The sequence below is a fragment of the Staurois parvus genome, unplaced genomic scaffold (genome assembly GCF_062004578.1).
Source record: "Staurois parvus isolate SC_StPar_1 unplaced genomic scaffold, SC_StPar_1.0 ptg000884l, whole genome shotgun sequence".
In the NCBI taxonomy this organism is placed as follows: Eukaryota; Metazoa; Chordata; class Amphibia; order Anura; family Ranidae; genus Staurois; species Staurois parvus.
The window spans coordinates 1875960-1896350 of record NW_028318680.1 but is presented as its reverse complement, the minus strand read 5'-3'; the positions used below and the strand labels follow the sequence as shown (position 1 = coordinate 1896350).

The 20391-nt window shown below is 44.0% G+C and overlaps 1 pseudogene; it reads right to left on the bottom strand.

Moving 5' to 3' along the window:
- Window positions 1-358: 358 nt before the first annotated feature.
- On the bottom strand, window positions 359-1350 carry LOC149442500 (G protein-coupled receptor 20-like; annotated as a pseudogene).
- Window positions 1351-20391: the final 19041 nt, after the last annotated feature.

The window sequence follows — 20391 nt, the reverse complement described above, 5'->3', positions numbered from 1 at the left end:
ATCATTATGTTCAAAACAAGTAAAATTTCCTGGTATTGGCTTAGAGGCCAAAGGTAAATTCTGTAATCTGGTAACAGGGAACTTCTTGACTAAATCAGTACATTCCTTCTCAGTGATGTTATCTTTATACATTCTAATTAGGCAGGACATATTAGTTTCTTCTTCTAAAAGAGGAACTGTGGCAAGTAAGGGGCGGGGGTTGGCACATGAAATACAGTCTCCCTGGCCCTTGTTTCTAGTTGTCCATCTAACCCATTCTATTCATTCATTTTTGTCAGAGTAACCAGTCTCAATGCTTAATCTGTCTTCTGATTGCATCAGTACTCCTGTCACCTCGTTATCCTGTCGGTCTCTAGCTTCAGAGGGTGAGCTGCCTATGGCACTGACAGGGACTGCTGAAAGGAATAGGCTCTGGCCGTTGTCTCCTGACGGTACTTTTCATGGAGGATTGGAAGTTGTTGGTAACAAAACAATAGACAATGGGATCCATACAACTATTAAGACTACTCAAGGTTATTGTGATGTGGTACACAATGAGGATGACATCCTGAGACACCTCACTGCTGGCACAGAAGGCCACTTGACAAACATGGATGGGAGTGAAACAAACTGTGAAGATGATCAGCGCTGTTATGAGGAGCTGTACCGCCTTCATCCGTTTCTCTCAGCTTTGGTTCATTAGCGTTGACCTAGACAAAGCCCACATGATCCGCAGGGTGTAGAAAGTGATAATTATCAGAGGAACAAAGTACTCAAAGGCGGTCAGCGTGAATAGCTGAAAAAAAAACAACAGTGTTTGTGGTTTATCGTTGTGGTTAGTATGGTGAAAGTTACAACCACAGCGAATATCCAAATTAAAATGCAGATGCATTTGGCATAGTTGGGGTTTCTCCACCTGCACGAGGCTTTGACTTGCACAATGGCCATGTAGCAATCAACGCAGATGCAAGTCAGGAAAAGAATACTACAGTACATGTTTACAAAGTACGTGAAGCTGTGAACAAAGTAACAGATATGACAGGTCTCCACATTACTGTAGTACATGAGGATTCGTGTTGGTAGAGAGAGGCCCACCAAGAGGTCTGTCACCACCAGGTTGATGGTGTAAATAACAGAGGTGGTCCTTGCTTTGGTTCGAGAACAGAATACATAGATGGCCAAACTGTTCAATGTTATGCCCACCAGAAAGATAAGGGTCTTGATAATTAGCAACGCCACCCAAAGGCCATACAACCTTTGAAGCAAGGCTTCTTCTTGAGGAGTTTGGGATTGTTTGTCATTTGCTCCAGATTCATTCAGCCCAAGTTCATTGGATGGGTTGGGGTTTCCAGGGCTGATGAAGCACTCCATTGTTCTTCTGTGTCTGTGTCTGTGTCTTTGTCTTGCTTCTTAGGGACTTGGTTCACCTTTTTCACACGACTGGCATGGATCCAGGCCTTGGAATCCTCAGTCAGAACAGTGGTCCTGGTGACAGCGATCACAGAAGTGGGGGGCCCAAAGGGATACTCTTGCTTCCAATTCCTATGGAGGGCTTGTATCACCACACGGTCCCCAACTTGGAAAGAGTGAGTTGGTTCCTGTGAAGAGGAAAGGTGCGAGCAGCATTTCTTTCAACTTTGTCCAAAGTTTCAATGAGTTTTCTCACATATTCCTCCTGAATCAATTCTAAATCCCCTCTTTCTACCATGAGTGGCTGTCTGGCCCAGGGAGTGGGAAAGGGCCTACCCATTAGAACCTCAAAGGGGGAGTAACCTGTCTTTTTAGAAGGAGTCATTCTTACCTCTGTCAAGACTGCAGGCAGTACTTTCTTCCAATTTGCATAGGTACCTCCAGTAGCTTTCCTAATTTTATCCTTGATGGTCCTATTCATCCTTTCTACTATACCTGAGCTCTGGGGGTGGTAAGGAAAGTGAAACTTCCACTCAATCTTGAGTGTTTTCACCAAATCCTGGCATACTTTGGCCACAAATGCTGGGACGTTGTCAGAGTTAATCTGGAGTGGACATCCCCATCTGGGAATGATTTCCTGTGTGAGGATCTTCACTACCATTTGGGCATCTTCTTTTGTGGTTGCAAAAATCTCTACCCAGTGGCTAAACATGTCCACAATTACCAAAAGATATTCCTGTCTTTTCCCTACCTTTGGCATGTGTGTAAAGTCTACCTGTAGGTGGGTAAAAGGTGTTGATGGGTATGTCAGGTGTTCATGTCTTGCCTTGTGAGGATTGTTTGGGTTGTTTCTTATGCATGTAATGCATCTAGACACATATGATTTTACCAGAGAGGGGAGGACAGGGATGAAAAAATCATTGTCCATCAGTTCACATGTAACCTGCCATCCCCTGTGACCTACTCCATGATACTGTGAGATGAACAGAGGTGCACTGGCCTCTGGAATACATGGTCTCCCCTCTGTGACACAAAGTCCAGTTTGTGGATCTTTGGTCACGCCAGCTGCATTCCACTGCTTAATGTCTTTGGAGGTAGCATATGCCTGTAAATCCTGCAATGTTTGATCTAACAGTGGCATTTCAGGGGTGAGCATTGGCATCTGGGTCATGGCAGGTTGGGTAAGGGCCGCCTCTTTTGCTGTTTTGTCAGCTAGAGCATTTCCATTTGCAATGTCAGTTTGTTCATTTGTGTGTGCCTTACAGTGTAGGATGGCAAGGGATCTTGGCACTTGTATGGCTTTGAGTAAAGCCTTCACCAGAGATGAATGTGAGATGGATTTTCCATCTGCTGCTATGAATCCTCTCTTTTCCCAAATTATTCCCAAATCGTGGCACACGACAAACGCGTGTTTGGAATCTGTGTAAATATTTACATCCTGTCCCTCAAAGAGCTGACATGCTCTTGTAAGGGCAATCATCTCAGCGGCCTGAGCTGACTGATATGGGATGGGTTTTGCTTCAAGTACTTTATCTGGCAATTGCATCACAGCATATCCTGCATGGTAAACATTGTCATTAGGTCTCGAGCAAGAGCCATCTACAAAAACATTTTGTGCCTCGGGAAGAGCCACAGAAGACATATCCTGCCTTGGGGAGGTGTCCTGATGAATCAATTCCAGGCAATCATGCTGTGGAACAATTTCATCCTGCTCTCCTTTTAAGCCTAATAAGGCATTCAAAATTGGAGCTGGACCTGAAGTGGGAGAGGTATATTTTATTTTCAACTTGGGGTTTGACAACAGTATAACATCATATCCACTAAGTCTTTGGGCTGACATGTGTTGGGTAGGTATAGTCTTTAGTAGAATAGACACATTGTGGGTGGTGTGTAAGGTGGTCTCATGTCCCAGAGTGAATGATGTAGCCATTTGAACTACCATCGCGCATGACGCGAGCGCCCTGAGACACACAGGCATGCCTTGAACCTGTACCAGAACCATTTTTGAGAAAAAAGCAACAGGGCGGAGTTTACCTCCATGCTCCTGAGCCAGGACTCCTGCCATAGTTTTACAATTTTCCCTAGCATACAGATGAAACATTTGATCATATGCGGGCAGACCAAGACCAGGGGCCACTACCATAGCATTTTTCAAATACACAAAAACATTACACATTTCATCTGACCATTTCACAAGATCTGACATTTCTGAACCTGTGGCTTGTCTCAAAATATTGTCATAGTAGGAACAGTCAGGTATCCATTGGCGGCAGTAACCAATCATGCCAAGAAAGGTGAGCATGCCTTTCTTGGTCAATGGGCAGGGCAGACCCATAAGAGCCGCAGCTCTTTTGTGACTGACTTTCCTTTCACCTTTTGTGAGAACAAAACCAAGGTATTCAACAGTTTCCTGACACCATTGTAACTTTATCTTAGACACTTTATGACCACATTCACCAGTTCATGAGATCTACACTGTCCACCTGGCTGGCCGCCTGATTAACACTACAAAGGAGCAGATCGTCTGCGTATTGAACCAAACCTGAACCATGACGAGGAGTCCATGGCTTGAGGGTGGCTTGGAGGACAACAGAGTAGACCACAGGCGAATCTACAAAACCCTAGGGTAGTGTACACCAGGTAAGACTTTTATTTCTATAATGAAAGGCAAAGATTGGCCGTGTCTCCTTAGCAACAGGGATCGCAAAAAAAGCATTTGTTAAATCAATTACTGTAAAAAATTCTGCATCAGATGGGATGGAGGAAATGAGTGTCGGTACATCAGGCACTATTGGGGCAATGGGAGTCACAAGATCATTTATGGCCCTCAGGTCCTGCACAAATCTGAAAGAGCCGTCCGGCTTCTTAACTGGATTTATTGGGCTGTTGTATGGTGAAATCACCTCCTCAAGGACTCCTTCCTTGAGAAAGTGTTCCACCATGGGCGCTATTCCTTCCTCCTTTTCTTTTGACAAAGGGTATTGTTTATGAAACACAGGTTGAGACCATGGTTTCAGTGTCTTGAAACCATGGCCTCAACCTCAGGGCCTTGTATGGAGTGCAGGAAATGAATCCCACATCTAAGGAACTTTCTGCCCAAACTTTATCATTGATTGTTCCAGCAGGAAATGAAGGGTCATCTTTAGTAATCATTGTCATGACAGGGATAATTGGTATTTTGGCAGATTGAGCCACAATACCACCTTTCCTTGTGGGTTTTAGGTTGATGTTCAACTCTCCCAGGAGATCTCTCCCTAACAGGTTAACTGGACAGTTGGGTATGATTCTGAATGAGTGATCTAGCAGCGTGATTCCATGTATGGGATCAAAAACTGGAAGAGGCGGTGTTTTAAAGGTTTTGGTAAGTATCCCATTTATTCCCATAGAAGGTTCAGCATTCATTATCTCTCCCTTATAATAATCCTCACTCAGGCTTGAGCACGTCTCGCCGGAGTCGAGTAAAAATGGGATGAGTTTCCCGTGTACATGTAAGAATATAAGCGGTTGTTCCTTATAAGAGTGAGAGACAAGTGGGAATGCTGGGATACCACCTTCTGGGCACCTTCATTTGTTTTGTGATTGTGTCTGCCAAGAAATGGGAAACCTCACATTCTGCTGTGGTAGGTCCTTTTGCGGTTGGCTTTGGGAGGGGGTCCGTTGGGTGCGGTCCTGAGTTTCATATGGACACTGACTTCTCCAATGATCCTCAGCTCCACAATTGAAACAACCCGTGTCCCGTCCCCTATTATTCCCCTAAACCGTCCTCTACCTTGGTTATTAAAACCACCCCTTCTCTTGTACTGTGGGTTTACCCGGGGAAAAGGACCTTCCTGAAAATGAGTGGCCACCGCCTTGGGTATCTCGAGGCATCCGGCAGCATCTTTCTCAGTCAATTTCAATTGAAATTGTTCTCTGGTACAAGTGGGCCATTCTGAAATTCTTTTTTTTTTTCAGTTAACATGACACTGGGTTTGAGATTGGACAGGAAAGTCTGAATCAGTAGACTATGCATGGTGTCTTGCAATGTCAGTCCTGCCTCTTGTGTCCATGTCTCATTAACATTTTTCCAAAAGTCTAACACAGTTTCTCCTGACTTTTGCTTGCAGGCTACTGCGGTAGGAAGGGAGGATCCAGATTGGAAAGCTCTTTCCATTTCTTCAGTGATCTCTCTCCACATATTGTTTCTACCATCTTCTGTGTTTAGTTTATAATTTGTGGCAGTAGTGTTACCTGCTTCTAGGATAGATATGGTCGGAACATTACCCCAATTCCAAGGGGAGGTTTGTCCCAATATTCCATCGAGGACAAGACGCATGTCCTCTTGTGTGTAATTTCTTCCTTTACATGCTTTCTTCAAATAGCTCACTGTAGCCATTGAAGAAACAGTAGGCTTTGGACAGTGTTTGATAATTCTATTTATATCTTCTATCTCAATGGGTTTCTTTAATAGATTGTCTCCTATTGTCATGAAGGGCATCTGTTGTGTATTGGAGTCAATACCATATTGGATGTTACTACGTGTATGAGGTGGACTTAGGATGTCTGTTACACCTAGACCATTAGCTAATCTAAACACCATAGAGCCTGAACTAGGGGATTCTTCAACAAGTAAATCATCTGCTTCAGTAGTTGAAGAGACAGCTATTCCCCCTGTCACTCCCTGTGTGGCAGGAGTTTGAACTGTGCTAGGCTGTGTGGCAGAAGTTTGAACTGCACAAGGTATCTGGTGGGTCTGTAATGGTGATCCTGGAGGTGCAGTGGGATTCTGGACTGCATAATTTCCGGCTAGGAAATCAATATCCTCCTCTGTAAGAGATGGATAAAGTTTCGTGGGCTGTGGGACATATGGGGGAGGAGATGGCATGAGAGGGTGTGTGGGTCTGTCTATTTCTGACTCCAATGCATGTATTTTTGTTGCGTTTATATTTCTAACTTCGGCTTTCTTTTGTTTCCCATTTTTCCTATGAAACCAAAGAGGAGCAAACTCTAGCCAATTTTGTCCCCCCTTGGTCATATATTTCTGGTCCCATGCAGGATCTCCCTCATACCATGGAAAAGCCTGTTTATCTCCTAAACAGAGATCTTTAACCATGTCCATATGAAAAGTATCATTATCTCCATCCCGGGGGAACGGATCAACACTACCTATTAATTCACTCCATTCCGCTAATTTATCTACCCAGGGATTAATTAAATAATAATCTGTCCCACAGATATGGGCTACAAAATCTTTACATGTCTCACCGACATTTGGGGGAGGAAGTTTATTCCTACTCTGATCACTTCCCATGTTTTACACTTAAATAGGTCTGTGTCACAAATCTGTCCTATGGGCTGTCCCAAGAGACAGGGATCAACTTTCAAATGACAATTTATCTTATAGAAATGTCTGGACTTAAGATATTTCTTTGGTCTTTCTCTAGTGACTGACCAAAGGTGGAGATTATAACCTGGCTGCACAATGTCTCTAATAATATCCTGACTTTGGCTATCTCCTACTTTTTCCAACAATAAACCTACTACACAATCTAAACAAGTCATTTACATAGGCACCCAACTCAGTCTCACCATGCTTTCACCTTACTCAGGTCATCAACCAATAAGGTCTAGCTGAGAGGGTGGTGCGTCTTACACCTTGTTGACAATACCTTCAGTGACCCTGGTCCGTACACTTACCAACTGGACACTTGTGTCACACAAACAAATTATCTTATACTTCTATGCGATAGGAAGACAAGCAAAGAAATGCAGGACAAAACTGATCAACCTGGACTTTTTTTAGTTCCTAGTTTCTTTTCAAAAGAAACCTTTACTTAGTCTCCTCCAAGAGACTTTGGCACTTCCCAAAAGTGCCTTCTTTCTGGTCTTCCCAAAAGACCCGGTGCTTCCCAAAAGCACACTGAGCCTGGCCAATGGCGTCTTATGATGCGGAGTCAAATGTAACAAATACTTCTGGGCCTGAAATTTTATCAGAGCCTTACGGCAAGAGACTAATTGACAAAATGACAAGAAATCTTACTTACCGAAGGGTGATTATTTCATCCCGGACGAGCCCCCAGCTGAAAGGAATTGGCTCTTATTCCTCTCAAGATACAAGACCCCCATCTGTCCCAGGTGGATCAGCCACTGTCCTCAGGCCTGGAGCTCACTCTGAGATATAGGAAATGCACACAGACACAAGGTGGTATCTCAGACTGTACTAAATTTTATTGTTCCGCGTTTCAATATTAATATAAAACTCAAACAATGCATAAACCAATCAAATATCATATACGTCAATCATGACCAATCATATATCATATATGTTAATCATTTATCCTATACGTCAATTATGACCTAAAAGTCAGGATAGAAAGTCTCCGACTTCTCTATTTAACATTGTCTATATTTATTTATAATCATTAGCTCAGAATGCGCTTAGCCACAAACTTTCAGTTTTACACTGGCTAGTGAAAATAAGGAAGTTGGAGCTGTGGGAAAAGAGGAACTTTAAGCTCTTGCAAAAAGTACAGAACAGTCTTAAAACAAAAATTAATTCTTTAAGTATTGAACAAGTTTAAAATGAATACTTATTCTAAAATGGCAGGACTTAAGCTAACAGAGAGCAAAATGGCTTTGATTAATTCTTAACACAAAATGGCGGTACATTAAGCTAAAAGGCTAATTCCTTCAAGGCATTGACTGTTAGATTTTGCTTTACCTTAGACATGGTCTCTTTATTTTGTTCTGAATTGAAATTCATACAAAATTTAGTTGTTCAGAGATTCAGATGCATCCAAGTTTCTAAAATACAACAGTAAAGAATTTCAACTAATCCAAAATAAATTTTAACAAAACAGAGACATGAATTTGCCTAATTCAGATGTGACTTCCCCTCATGTTTATCTGTCATTTTGGGGAAGGACACTCACCCAATGATAGCTAGACACCCAGTGACCCCCCACCTCCACATTTACCTGTCATTTGGTGTGAGTCCCTGGACAGGACAGGACATGTTGTGTTTGGCGAATGGTGTTTTTTTTTGTGTAGTTTGGCTTTTTTGTGCCCCATGCTCATTCACATAGGGTTGGGGATCTTAGGTCCCCCTTTTTAGATGGGGCTTCCATATTCTGATAAGCCACGTGGCTCGCAGTGTTACAGATCCGCCAGGTGGTACCTCTGGCAGCCCACTAGGCGGAATCACCCGGAGCGTGGAGTCTAAGTCCCGGTCTGCGTTTTCACCAGGGCCCCTGATGGTGGGGATGGACTTGGAGCAGAACCAGGACCAGGTCACGACCTCCGAGCAATACCACCAGTGGCAGAGGGAGCCTCCGGGGATGAGAGTAAGACAGAATAGAGCCAGATGTGAGGAGGCCGGCAGGACCAGGCAGGATAAACCGGCGGTTGTCACCGTGGGGAATGGTGAGGTACAGAGATGGCAGGCAGAGAGTGGTCAGGTCACACGCAGGGTCAGTACCGGAGTCAGTCCGCAGAATGGTCAAACAAGCCGGGGGTCGGGATAGGAGAAGGCAGCGTAGTCAGGGGCAATCCGGGTCAAACACAGGAGAAGGCAGCGTAGTCAGATAATCTGGGTCAGGGCTGGAGCAGGCAGAAGGTCAAACAATCCGGGTCTTTAATCACAGGGCACAGGTAACTTCAGGTAACAGATCAGACCTTGCGGCGATTTGTGACAGTGCAGGGCATCTTTAAATATCGCGCCCTGCACGGTCATTGGCCACCCACGACCGAGGCGCACCTGCGGCTCCTACTGCGCATGCGCGGCCTCCTGTCAGCCGCGGCCCGCCGGGACCTGGTGCTTGTGTCCCGGCGTGAGCCGTCACTAGTGCGCATGCGCCGGGGACGGAGCCGCGGCGGTCCCTGACACGCAGACCCAGCACAACCATTGGGCAAGGGTAATGGGGAGGAGACCCTTGTTCCCATCAACATGGGGAAAAGGTGCCATGTGGAGGGCATGTGACCTGGTATGATTCAGGAGGGGTTTTCACTTGTCATCCCCTTTCCTGGCCTGCTGGGCTGTATGCTTGGATAAAGGTCTGGTAAGGATTTTGGGGAGGACCCCATGCCATTTTTTTTTAAAAATGGGTGTAGGGTTAACCTTAAAATCCATTCCAGACCCAAAGGATTGATTCACATGCTAATACTTCTAATAATGCTAATAATTTTGAATCTGTTAGAAAATAAATAAACAAAACAAATTCTAAAAAAGAATCATCTGAATGTAACAAATGCAACAAAACAAAAGTTGTAACATAACAAATCTATCTGAAACAAAACTAAATTATTACTTTTATTCTGCACATGTCTACTTGACCATATGCACTGCTGATTGAGGCCAGGTGACTATGCTGCAGTACTGACTAAGATCTAGCAGCTAGCAAAGATGAGCATGCAGAAAAAGCAAGTCTAAGCTTTCCCTTGACTTTAGAAGATGTTAGGGAACTATACTCATAGGATCGGTGAATAATCTGCTAAGGGAAGATCAATACAAATTAAAATGTTAATAATAATTCAATCTAGTAAATTCTATAACCATAGCCCAAACATTTTTTTTTTAATTTTGGATAATGTGTGAAAAATGATAACTCTTGTTTGGGTATTTCTGCTCTCCAGGACTCAGAGAGATTTTTCCAGAGAGGAAGGGAGTAAAACTCTCCAAAAGTAACACATACAGAGGTAAAATTGCTTTATTTAGGTAGGGGAAGTTAGGTAAGAGAAGACTAAACTTTTACTTTTACTGTTTTCTAATTTTCTATTACATATTTTCCTTTTACTTGTAGACTTTATCTGTCTGGTAAAATGTTTCCCCCAAAACAAGCAGGACCTGTAAAGGAGAATGTTTAGTAACATAATTCTGAAAAAGGTTGCCATATACATTGTGGGAAAGGGTTAACTACCTCTCTTACTTTCTTCCTGTACATTCTGCCTACTAGATTTTATGTACTAACTCATAAGCCTTTTATTGTTAAACGATTTGGCTTCTTTTAATGGGTAACAAAACCACATCAGGCTTTACCTGACTAAAATGTATAGAATATTTTACTTTTACTTTTCTGCTCTGCTTTGTGTTCTGTTCAGTTATATTTGATATAAGAGATAGCAGTAGGCATTGGACATAGACCAATGATAGGCTGGTTATTCAATTTAAATAATTTTTAACCATTGGGAAAATTAGATTTTTGTACTTACTACAAAATCTTTTGCAAAATCTTTTGAGTCCTTCAAGATAAACAGGAAAAGTAAAAATCATAAACTACAGGGCCATACCGCAGCCTTCAGGAGATATGGACACTGAGAAAAAAAAAAGCTTAACTCAGCCTACTGTTTAGCCCATCCTCCAGCTATCACACTTCAGTTTTTTAAGCAAGCAAAAATAAGGCCAAGTATTAGAGGGAAAAAAAAGATTTTGGGGTAAGTGCAAAAATTGTTATTTCTTTTATCCTTTATTGAGGAACACAGGAACTGTAGAAATCAAATGCAAATTGGATGTCCAGAATCAGTCTAACTGATGGGTGGGAAACCTCTACTGGGGAAAGCAAAAATGTTGAGCAAGAGCCACATTCCAGGACAGAACACAATGAAAACAAGTAAGAGAAAAGAACACCTAAGATATGTGAATTCCAGATTCCAATAAGTGTTTGGGGGGATGCATGCACCCACATCTACTGGACCAGAGATGTAGGGAAGAGGCCCTTGTTGCCATTAACATAGGAACAAGGTGCTCTATCAGGGGGAGAAAGTTGATAGAGACAAAAAGGGTAAAAATGTAGAAATAGTTTTTCCTCAGCTGAGCTGAGGAAAAAGCATCCAACCTCTTAGGACACTAGCAACAATATGATGCATGACAATTGGATGCAGGGTTATACAGTGGGCTGGCTTAATATCATATGCCAGTGTTCAGACCTCCTAAGGGCAGTAGTATAACCCAGTCGTATATGAATTCTACTACAGTTGTGTCCAAAATTATTCAACCCCCAATGCTGTAAAGGGGTTTAGGGACTATAGTGTACATTTGGAATTGTATTCAGAATCAAATCCTACAAGGACGTTGTAACTACCCAAATGCAACTAAAATGACATCAATTGTTTATGTAATACAGTAGTAAATGGTTCTTATGTGGTTTCTTCATTGCCACAATTATTCAACCCCTTAAAGACTACCACTCTGAAGAACAGAGGTTCATACAGGTGCTTTCCATCAGGTATTGAAAACACCTGTGGATGTCACCGAGCAGCAATCAAGCATAATAAGCACCAATTAGGCAGCTTTAAAATGACTGTGATACTCAGCTCCTTCTAGACATTTACTGGTGTGGTTACAAACATGGTGAAGGCAAGAGAATGGTCCAGGAAGACAAGAGAAGAGGTGATTTCTCTTCACAGGAAGGGCAATGGCTATAAGAAGATTGCAAAGATGTTAAACATACCAAGAGACACCTTAGGAAGCATCATTCGCAAATTCAAGGCAAAGGGCACTGTTGAAACGCTACCTGGTCGTGGCAGAAAGAAGATGCTGACTTCGACTGCTGTGCGCTACCTGAAGCGTAGAGTGGAGAGAAGTCCCCGTGTGACTGCTGAGGAACTGAGAAAAGATTTGTCAGATGTGGGTACAGAAGTTTCAGCCCAGACAATAAGACGCACACTGCGTAATGAAGGCCTCCGTGCCAGAACTCCCAGGCGTACCCCCTTGCTGTCTCCAAAGAATAAGAAGAGTCGACTGCAGTATGCCAAAAGCCATGTGGACAAACCACAAAAGTTGTGGGATAGTGTTCTGTGGACTGATGAAACAAAATTAGAACTGTTTGGGCCCATGGATCAACGCTATGTTTGGAGGAGGAAGAACAAGGCCTATGATGAAAAGAACACCTTGCCTACTGTGAAGCATGGTGGAGGGTCAATCATGCTTTGGGGCTGTTTTGCTTCTGCAGGTACAGGGAAGCTTCAGCGTGTGCAAGGTACCATGAATTCTCTTCAGTACCAGGAGATATTGGATGGAAACGTGATGCAGTCCGTCACACACCTGAGGCTTGGGAGACGTTGGACCTTTCAACAGGACAATGATCCCAAGCATACCTCCAAGTCCACTAGAGCATGGTTGCAGAGGAAAGGCTGGAACATTTTGGAGTGGCCATCGCAGTCACCAGACTTAAATCCGATTGAGAACCTCTGGTGGGACTTAAAGAAAGCAGTTGCAGTGCGCAAGCCTAAGAATGTGACTGAACTGGAGGCCTTTGCCCATGAAGAATGGGCGAAGATACCCGTAGATCGCTGCAAGACACTTGTGTCAAGCTATGCTTCACGTTTAAAAGCTGTTATAACTGTAAAAGGATGCTGTACTAAGTACTAAGATTGAATGTCACTTGGGGGTTGAATAAAACTGATAATGCTGTGAGCACAGAAAAGACATTTGTGGTTATTTCATTATAACTGTTATGTTATATTTGTCTGACCTACAAGTGCCTCTTTAATGTAAATGTAAGCAAGATGACTGAATGATCAAAAGCAATGTCAAACTGGCCAAAACACTCAATTTCAGTGGGGGTTGAATAATTTTGGACACAACTGTATTCCCATGTCCCTCAATGAACAATAAAGAAAAGCTAAAGCCCCACCAACAGAACACATACTCAAACCCCAAGTGCTGCATTTATCTCTGTACCATCATATGAGAACAAATTATAACTTGGGACAGAGATACTCTGTGATTATTAGTAACCCATTCAATCATTTCTAGCACTGACCAACTGCTGTCAAAAGCTATAACTATTAGGCTCCGTACACTGGCTTAAAAATCTCTGCTTCTACAGGAGTGTTGTGTTTTGCCTGTAGCAGCAGCTCTGTGCTATCCTATGTGTCCATGCACAATAGAACAATTAGAGGCATATTTTAAGCTCAATGTTTAGAGACAGGAAAAAAATCTTTTGGTTTGCATTTTTGTTTGGAACTTTCTGGCAGAAAAAAAAAGCTAAACTCTCCTAATCTTGCCTAAACCATGCACAAAAACGCTCTATATCAGCATTTTTTTTTTCTGCCAAGCGAACTGTTTTTTTTTGTTTGTTTTTTTAAGCCCAGTGTGCATGGACCCTTATGGGTATTGGACAAAGCACATGTCATTTTATGGGTATTTTGGGAGCTGAAACAGCAGGTGAGATTTATATATACTTATTGTTTTCTATGTAGGGATAACATGTCATTATAAACAGGGGGTTTCAATTGTATTTACAGACAATAATAATTATCATTATTAATATATGTTAAAGTTGTTTTTTTTTTTTCAAGAAAAATGACTGCTTGACATAGATGTGTAGTAAATTGATCTTTAAAGCAGAGATCACTGCAAACAGATAATTACATAGCAAAAATTACATACAGCAAAACTACATACAGGAACTGTTTTAACTGCCAAAGGATTGGAAATTTTTTTGGGGGAGTACACATATACCCACCAGACAGTATAGCCAAGTCTGAGTTCTTCTTGTAGACTAACACTGCTTGTAATCAATGCAACATCCAGTCTGTGTTTGGACAATAAGGACGTAATATAACACTGGTAAGGTCAGAGCCTGTATGCCTCAAAGAGCTGATGCTCATTTTCCTAGTCTGTGCAGTGAATTATATCAAGAAAAATACATGTACTCTGACAGATGTGTCTAAAAATCCATTATACATTTAATGATTTTTGATACCTTACCATTCAGTTTTAATAGATTTAGCTAGTCATGTTTATGGTTCAGTCTACATAATTTGCATGTACAACATCCATGCCAGACACCTGTGGATGGTCAATGGAGGGCAGAATAATGGAAAATTGCATGAAATAATTACCAGAATCATCCTTTCCTGGCGCCAGTGCATGGCAGCCTACATGTGGTAGTATGCTGCCATGTTTCTGCCAGGAAAAAGGAAAATTGTAGCAAATACTTACCATAATTTTCCTTTCCTGAAATCAATCCTTGGCAGCATACATGTGGTAATAAACATTTACACAATGTCTTCATGAGCTGGAACAGTTGGATATTATATCTGTAGGATTAGGGAAAGTTAACGTTCTGTGCGTGGATGTCAGGAATGGACTCAGCACTGGTGGTGGAACTCACCTGCCATGTGGGCTGCAGTACCAGGGCTGGCCAGCGGGTGCTCTTGGCAATCAGAAGCTCACTCCTGCAGTCGGCCATCACCTGAGGCTGATTGCAGGAGGTGTATTTAAGGAATGGCCAGACCTGCAGCCAGTGCCTTGGTGTTGTTTCCCATGAGCCCCTGTATCTTGTATCCTGTGTTCCTGTTCCTCTGCCTATCTGATTTGTTGCCGACTCTGCATTGTTCCTGACCCTGCTGACCGTCTCCTGTTTAACCCCTGGCTTGCCTGACCATCCTTCTGCCTGATCCTCTGTACCGCGCTGCCCGTGAGATACTGAACCCGACTTGTGACCCTGACTATTCTCTGCCTGCTCCTCCAGTACCTCACTGCCCGCACGTTGCTGACCTGGCCTGCCTGACTACGCCTGACGCTACCCAGACGATCCATCCATCCTGCACGGATCCAGTCACTACTGTCCAAACCTGCCAGCCACTTCACATCAGGCTTTCCCCCAGTACATACCCTCGGCGGACCCCTCTACCACAGTTGGGTGCACTCAGGGGCCGCGACCTGTTCTCAGTCCTGCGCCAAGTCCATCCCCACCATCAGGGGCTCTGGTGAAAAGGCAGACTGGGGCTTAGACTCCGTGCCCTGGGGAATCCTGTTCTGTGAGTCACTAGAGATCCCGCCGGGCGGTGCCTGACGGTACCTTACGGCCCGCCTGACCATTCCACCTCTCCAGCCCTGACTACGCCTGTGTTCCTGAAGCCTGCTACTTCCCTGTGTCAGTCCACACATCTCTGGTCATACCTGGATCCCTGAAAGTGAATCTTGCACTCTGCCTTGATAACCAACATGTTGATTGTAACTTTTACTTAAAATGGCCAACAAAAATATAAAGGGTTTAGTAATAGTACAGAATAGTACTAATGTAATCCTGTATTTGTGTATATCAAGTGCTCACATTAATAGGATTAAAAACAGATCGACAGTTAGACATATGTGGCATCAAACAGCTGCCCTTTAGTAAAAAGTCTGCATTCCAGGCATTGGACTTGCAACTTAGCTCATTATCTCTATGAAGTTATAGATCTGGTTCAGGGGTGGACTGACAACTCATGGGGCCCCCAGGCAGTAAGAGATAATGGGGCCCCCTGTGTCCCCGCCTACACTCAAGCACACCCACATAACACCCTACCTACATATTGCAGCACAGCTGCATAGAAGGGGCATTTAAATATTTACTGCAGCAAAGACTGCATGAGTGTTCCCGGCTTCTTTCCGTAAAAGCCACTGGGCACTTTCAGGTTTAAAGATGGTTGTCATGTGGGGGAAAAGAAAGAGGGGAGTGAGAGGGTAAAAAAAGAGGAGGGATGTGAGAGAGAGAGAGAGAGAGAGATAGAGAGAGAGAGAGAGAGAGAGAGGGAGAAGTAGGTGGAGTGAGAGAGGAAGGGATTAGAGAGGAGGGGTGTGTTTTAAATTGCACTAAAAATTGGGCATTGCTTAAAGGAGTGTAGTTAAATAGTGTCTGAGGTGACTTATATAGTGCAGAATGAGGTAATGTTAAATAGGGAATGTACAGCGTGGAGTGTATGACAGTGCTTAGTATGTACAGGGAGAGGAGTGCGGAGTGTATGGCGGTGGGTAGTATGTGTAGGATGGTGTCAGTAGGTGGTTTCAGTAGTTCTTCATTTTTATTATTATTATTTTTATTTTTTTTACAATTGTATTTTTTTTTTTACAAAGTAATGTTTTATTATTGTTATCATTTTTTTTTCAAAATGCTTTTGGGTGGCCAGTGGATGGTGTCAATAGAGCACTAGTATATGTTGAGCTGTCATTAGATTGGGATGAATAAACAGAGCCTGTACCCCCTTATATCGGAAGGAAGGGAATGGATGGAGGGAGGGAGGGAAAGAAGGAAGGAAGAAAGAAAAGGGAGGGAAGGAGGGAATGGATGGTGGAAGGAAGGTGAGGGAGGAAGGAAGGAAATGAAAGGAGGGGAGGGAGGAAAGAATGAAGGGAGGGGGTGGAGGAAAGAAGGAAGGAATGAAGGGAGGGAGGAAGGGAGAAAGGAAAGAAGGATTGAAGGAAGGGGAGGGAGGGGGAAGGAAGGAAGGAAGGAAGGAAGGAAGGAAGGAAGGAAGGAGAGGGAATAGATGGAGGGAGGAAGGAAGGAAGGAATGAAGGAAAGGGAGGGATGGAAGGAGGGGAGTGAAGAAGGAAGGGAGGCGATGGAGGAAGGAAGGAAGGAATGAAGGGGGGGAGGGAGGAAGGGAGAAAGGAAGGAAGGAAGGAAGGAAGGAAACAGGAGGGAGGGAATGGATGGAGGAAGGAAGGGGAGGGAAGGAAGGAGGGATGGGAAGAAGGAAGGGAAGGAAGAACAGGGAGGGAGGGAGAGAATGGATGGAGGAAGGAATGAAGGAAAAGGAGGGAAGGGAGGAAGTTAGGAAGGAAGGGAGGGAGGGAATGGAGGAAGGAAGGAAGGAAGGAAGGAAGGAAGGAAGGGAAGGAAGGAAGGAAGGAAGGAAGGAAGGAAGGAAGGAGGGAGGGAGGGAGGGAGGGAAGGAAGGAAGGAAGGAAGGAAGGAAGGAAGGAAGGAAGGAAGGAAGGAAGGAAGGAAAGGGAGGGAATAGATGAGGAATAGAGGAAGGAAGGAAGGAAGGAAGGAGGGAATGGATGGAGGAAGGAAGGAAGGGGAGGGAAGGAAGGAGGGGTGGGAGGAAGGAAGGGAAGGAAGAACAGGGAGGGAGGGAATGGATGGAGGAAGGAAGGAATGAAGGAAGGAAAGAAAATGGATGGACGAAGTAATGAAGGTAAAGGAGGGAAGGAAGGGGAGGGAAGGGAAGGGAGGAAGAGAGGAAGGGAGGGAGGAAGGGAGGGAAGGGAAGGGAAGGGAGGAAGGAAGGAAGGAAGGAAGGAAGGGAGGGAGGAAGGAAGGAATGAAGGAAAGGAGGGAGGAAGGAAGGAAATGAAAGGAAGAAAATGGATGGAGGAAGGAATGAAGGAAGGGGAGGGAAGGAAGGAGGGGAGGGAGGAAGGAAGAAAAAAGGAGGGAGGAAATGGATGGAGGAAGGAAGGAAATTGATGGAGGAAGGAAGGAAGGAAGGAAGGAAGGAAGGAAGGAAGGAAGAAAAAGAAGGGAGGGGATGGATGAAGGAAGGAAAGAAGGGAGGGAAGAAAGTAAGAAAAGGGAGGGAGGGAATGTATGGAGGAAGGAAGGAATGAAGGAGGGGGATGGAAGGAACAAGGATGGAAGGAAATTAAAGGAGGGGAGGGAGGGAGGACAGAATGAAGGGAGGGGATGGAGGAAGGAAGAAAAGGGAGGGAGGGAGGGAATGGATGGAGGAAGGAAGGAATGGATGGAGGAAGGGAGGAAGGAAGGGGAGGGAAGGAAGGAATTTATTATAATCTCTCCTTGGACGTTTCTTTCCTGAAATGACAATGGTCCTCCTTCTCTTCAGCCTGTAATCGATTTTTGATTGAGCACACTCATTAAATATTTGAAAGTGAGGCTCTCCTTTAATATAAAGGACTCCAAAAATATGGCTGCGCTCAATCTGAAGAAGCCCATGTGAGGTGGGTGAAACATGTTACGTCACTTCCGGGTAACGCCGTCGCCTGCGCAGTCCCGACTGACCCGCATACACCATACTGGATAAAGTTCCCTTTGCATATTCTCTGCATCTCATCTGGTCTCCCATGCTACCCACTATGGATTAACATCCAGCCGCTCTGCCGCATGCTCTGCAAAGCCTTTGATATCCAGTTGTTCTGCCGCATACTCTGCAAAGTTCTCCATACTACCATTCATGACCTGGCTTGCACTGCTGCATGCTCTGCACTAACGCCAATTAATTTGGGGACACTTACCTGGGCTACATTACTGAAGACCCTTGCAAGTCTCTATATGGTAGCAAAAGGTCAGCTCCTACTGCTGTACATCCTAGATCAACGTTTGGCAAGTGGTAGGTTTGGAATTATCTCCCCATAACTACATATATACAAGTATACTTGTTGGACTATCTGCAGGTCATAGATAATTTATTACATATCTGGCATAACTGTAGGAGGGCAATATTTACTATGCATGAGGGCTGAAGATGGTGAGATCGGTGTTTTCATCTAATAACCAAATCAACGTTGAACCCAGCTTTATATCATGTGTATTTTAACATTGCCTGGTTTCCAGAAAATGGCTGTGTGTGAAATCCAACTGGCGTGAATTTTATTATTGATACTGCAATCACTGCTACAATTGGAACACTTACTATACCCTGCATCCCCTTTTTGGGTTTTGCTATGGGGGTGAATGTCCTGACCGGTTTCCATTCCATTATACCTACATGAGCTCATGTACAACTATATTTTCGGTCAAGTGTCATCATTTAGTTCTTCACTATAAAATATTCATATGGCTCTATTGAGAATTATTCTATTTATGTCTCCAGCATGGACACATTCATTCTAATTGTCTTCTTCCTGCTGTTTCAATCATGATTGTTTATTAATAATTTTTTTTTCATTAACAAGATATACAGGATACGGTTGCATTTATTTTTTTTTGGTCCTTCATTATTATATGTTATCATCTCTAATGGCCTTTTTTCTCCTTCCTTATATTACATTTTTATAGTGTATGAACTCCACTCTCCTCATAGGCCTTGCATTTACACAAGGGTGTCGGGACTCTCCAGCGCACGGCGTCACCCGGATGACCACATTATTTCCATCCTTTATCTGTCTCTGTTGGTGGCGGTGAGGTCTTCTTTTTTCTAATTTTGTATTTTTATACCTGCTTATTATGCTGCAATAAATATTTAGTGTTTTTTCATAAAGCCGCTGTTTTCCTTCTGTTGGACCTTCTTGACCTAGGGGCCTCTTTTTGCTTGGTCTTTCTTTCCCTTTACAAGGAAGGAAGGAGGGGAGGGAGGAAGGAAGGAAGAAAAGGGAATAGATAGAGAAGGGAAGGAAGGGAAGAGAAGGGAAGGAAGAAAAGGGAGGGAGGGAATGGATGGAGGAAGGAAGGAAATGGATGGAGGAAAGAAGGAAGGAAGGAAGGAAATGAAAGGAGGGGAGGGAGGGAGGCAGGAAGGAAGGAAGGAAGGATATGAAAGTAGGGGAGGGAGGAAAGAATGAAGGGAGGGGATGGATGAAGGAAGGAAGGAATCAAGGGAGGGAGGAATGGAGAAAGGAAGGAAGGATTGAAGGAAAGGGAGGGAAGGAGGAAAGAAGGAAGTAATGATGGAAGGACGAGGAGGAAGGGAAGGAAAAAATGAAGGGAGGGGATAGAGGAAGGAATGAAGGTAAGGAAGAAAAGGGAGGGAAGGAAGGAAGGAAGGAAGGAAGGAAGGAAGGAAGGAAGGAAGGAAGGAAGGAAGGAAGGAAAGAAGGAAGGAAGGAAGAAAATGGATGGAGGATGGAATGTAGGAAGGGGAGCGAAGGAAGGAGGGGAGGGAGGAAGGGAGGAAGAAAAAGAAGGGATTAAATAGATGAAGGAAGGAAGGAAATAAGGGGAGGCAGAGCGAAAGGAAGGAAGGGAGAGAGGGAGGGAAGGAAGGAAAGAATGAAGTGAGGGGGTGGAGGAAGGAAGAAAAGGGATGGAGGGAATGGATGAAGGAATAAAGGAAAGAAGGGAGGGAAGGAAGAAAAGGGAGGGAAGGATTAGAAGGAAGAAGGAAGGAATGAAGGAAGGAAGGGAGGAATGAAGGAAATGAAAGGAGGGGAGGGAGGGAAGGGAGAGAGGAAAGAATGAAAGGAGGGGATGGAGGAAAGGAAGGGGAGAGAGAGGGAGGGAGAGAGAGGGAGAGAGGGGGAGAGAGAGAGAGAGGAAGGGAGAGGGAGAGAGAATGAATCACAGAGCTGTAGAGAGCATATCCTCTCTCCTCTGCTCTGCCGTGGAGGATGGTGGGAGGGGATGGACACAA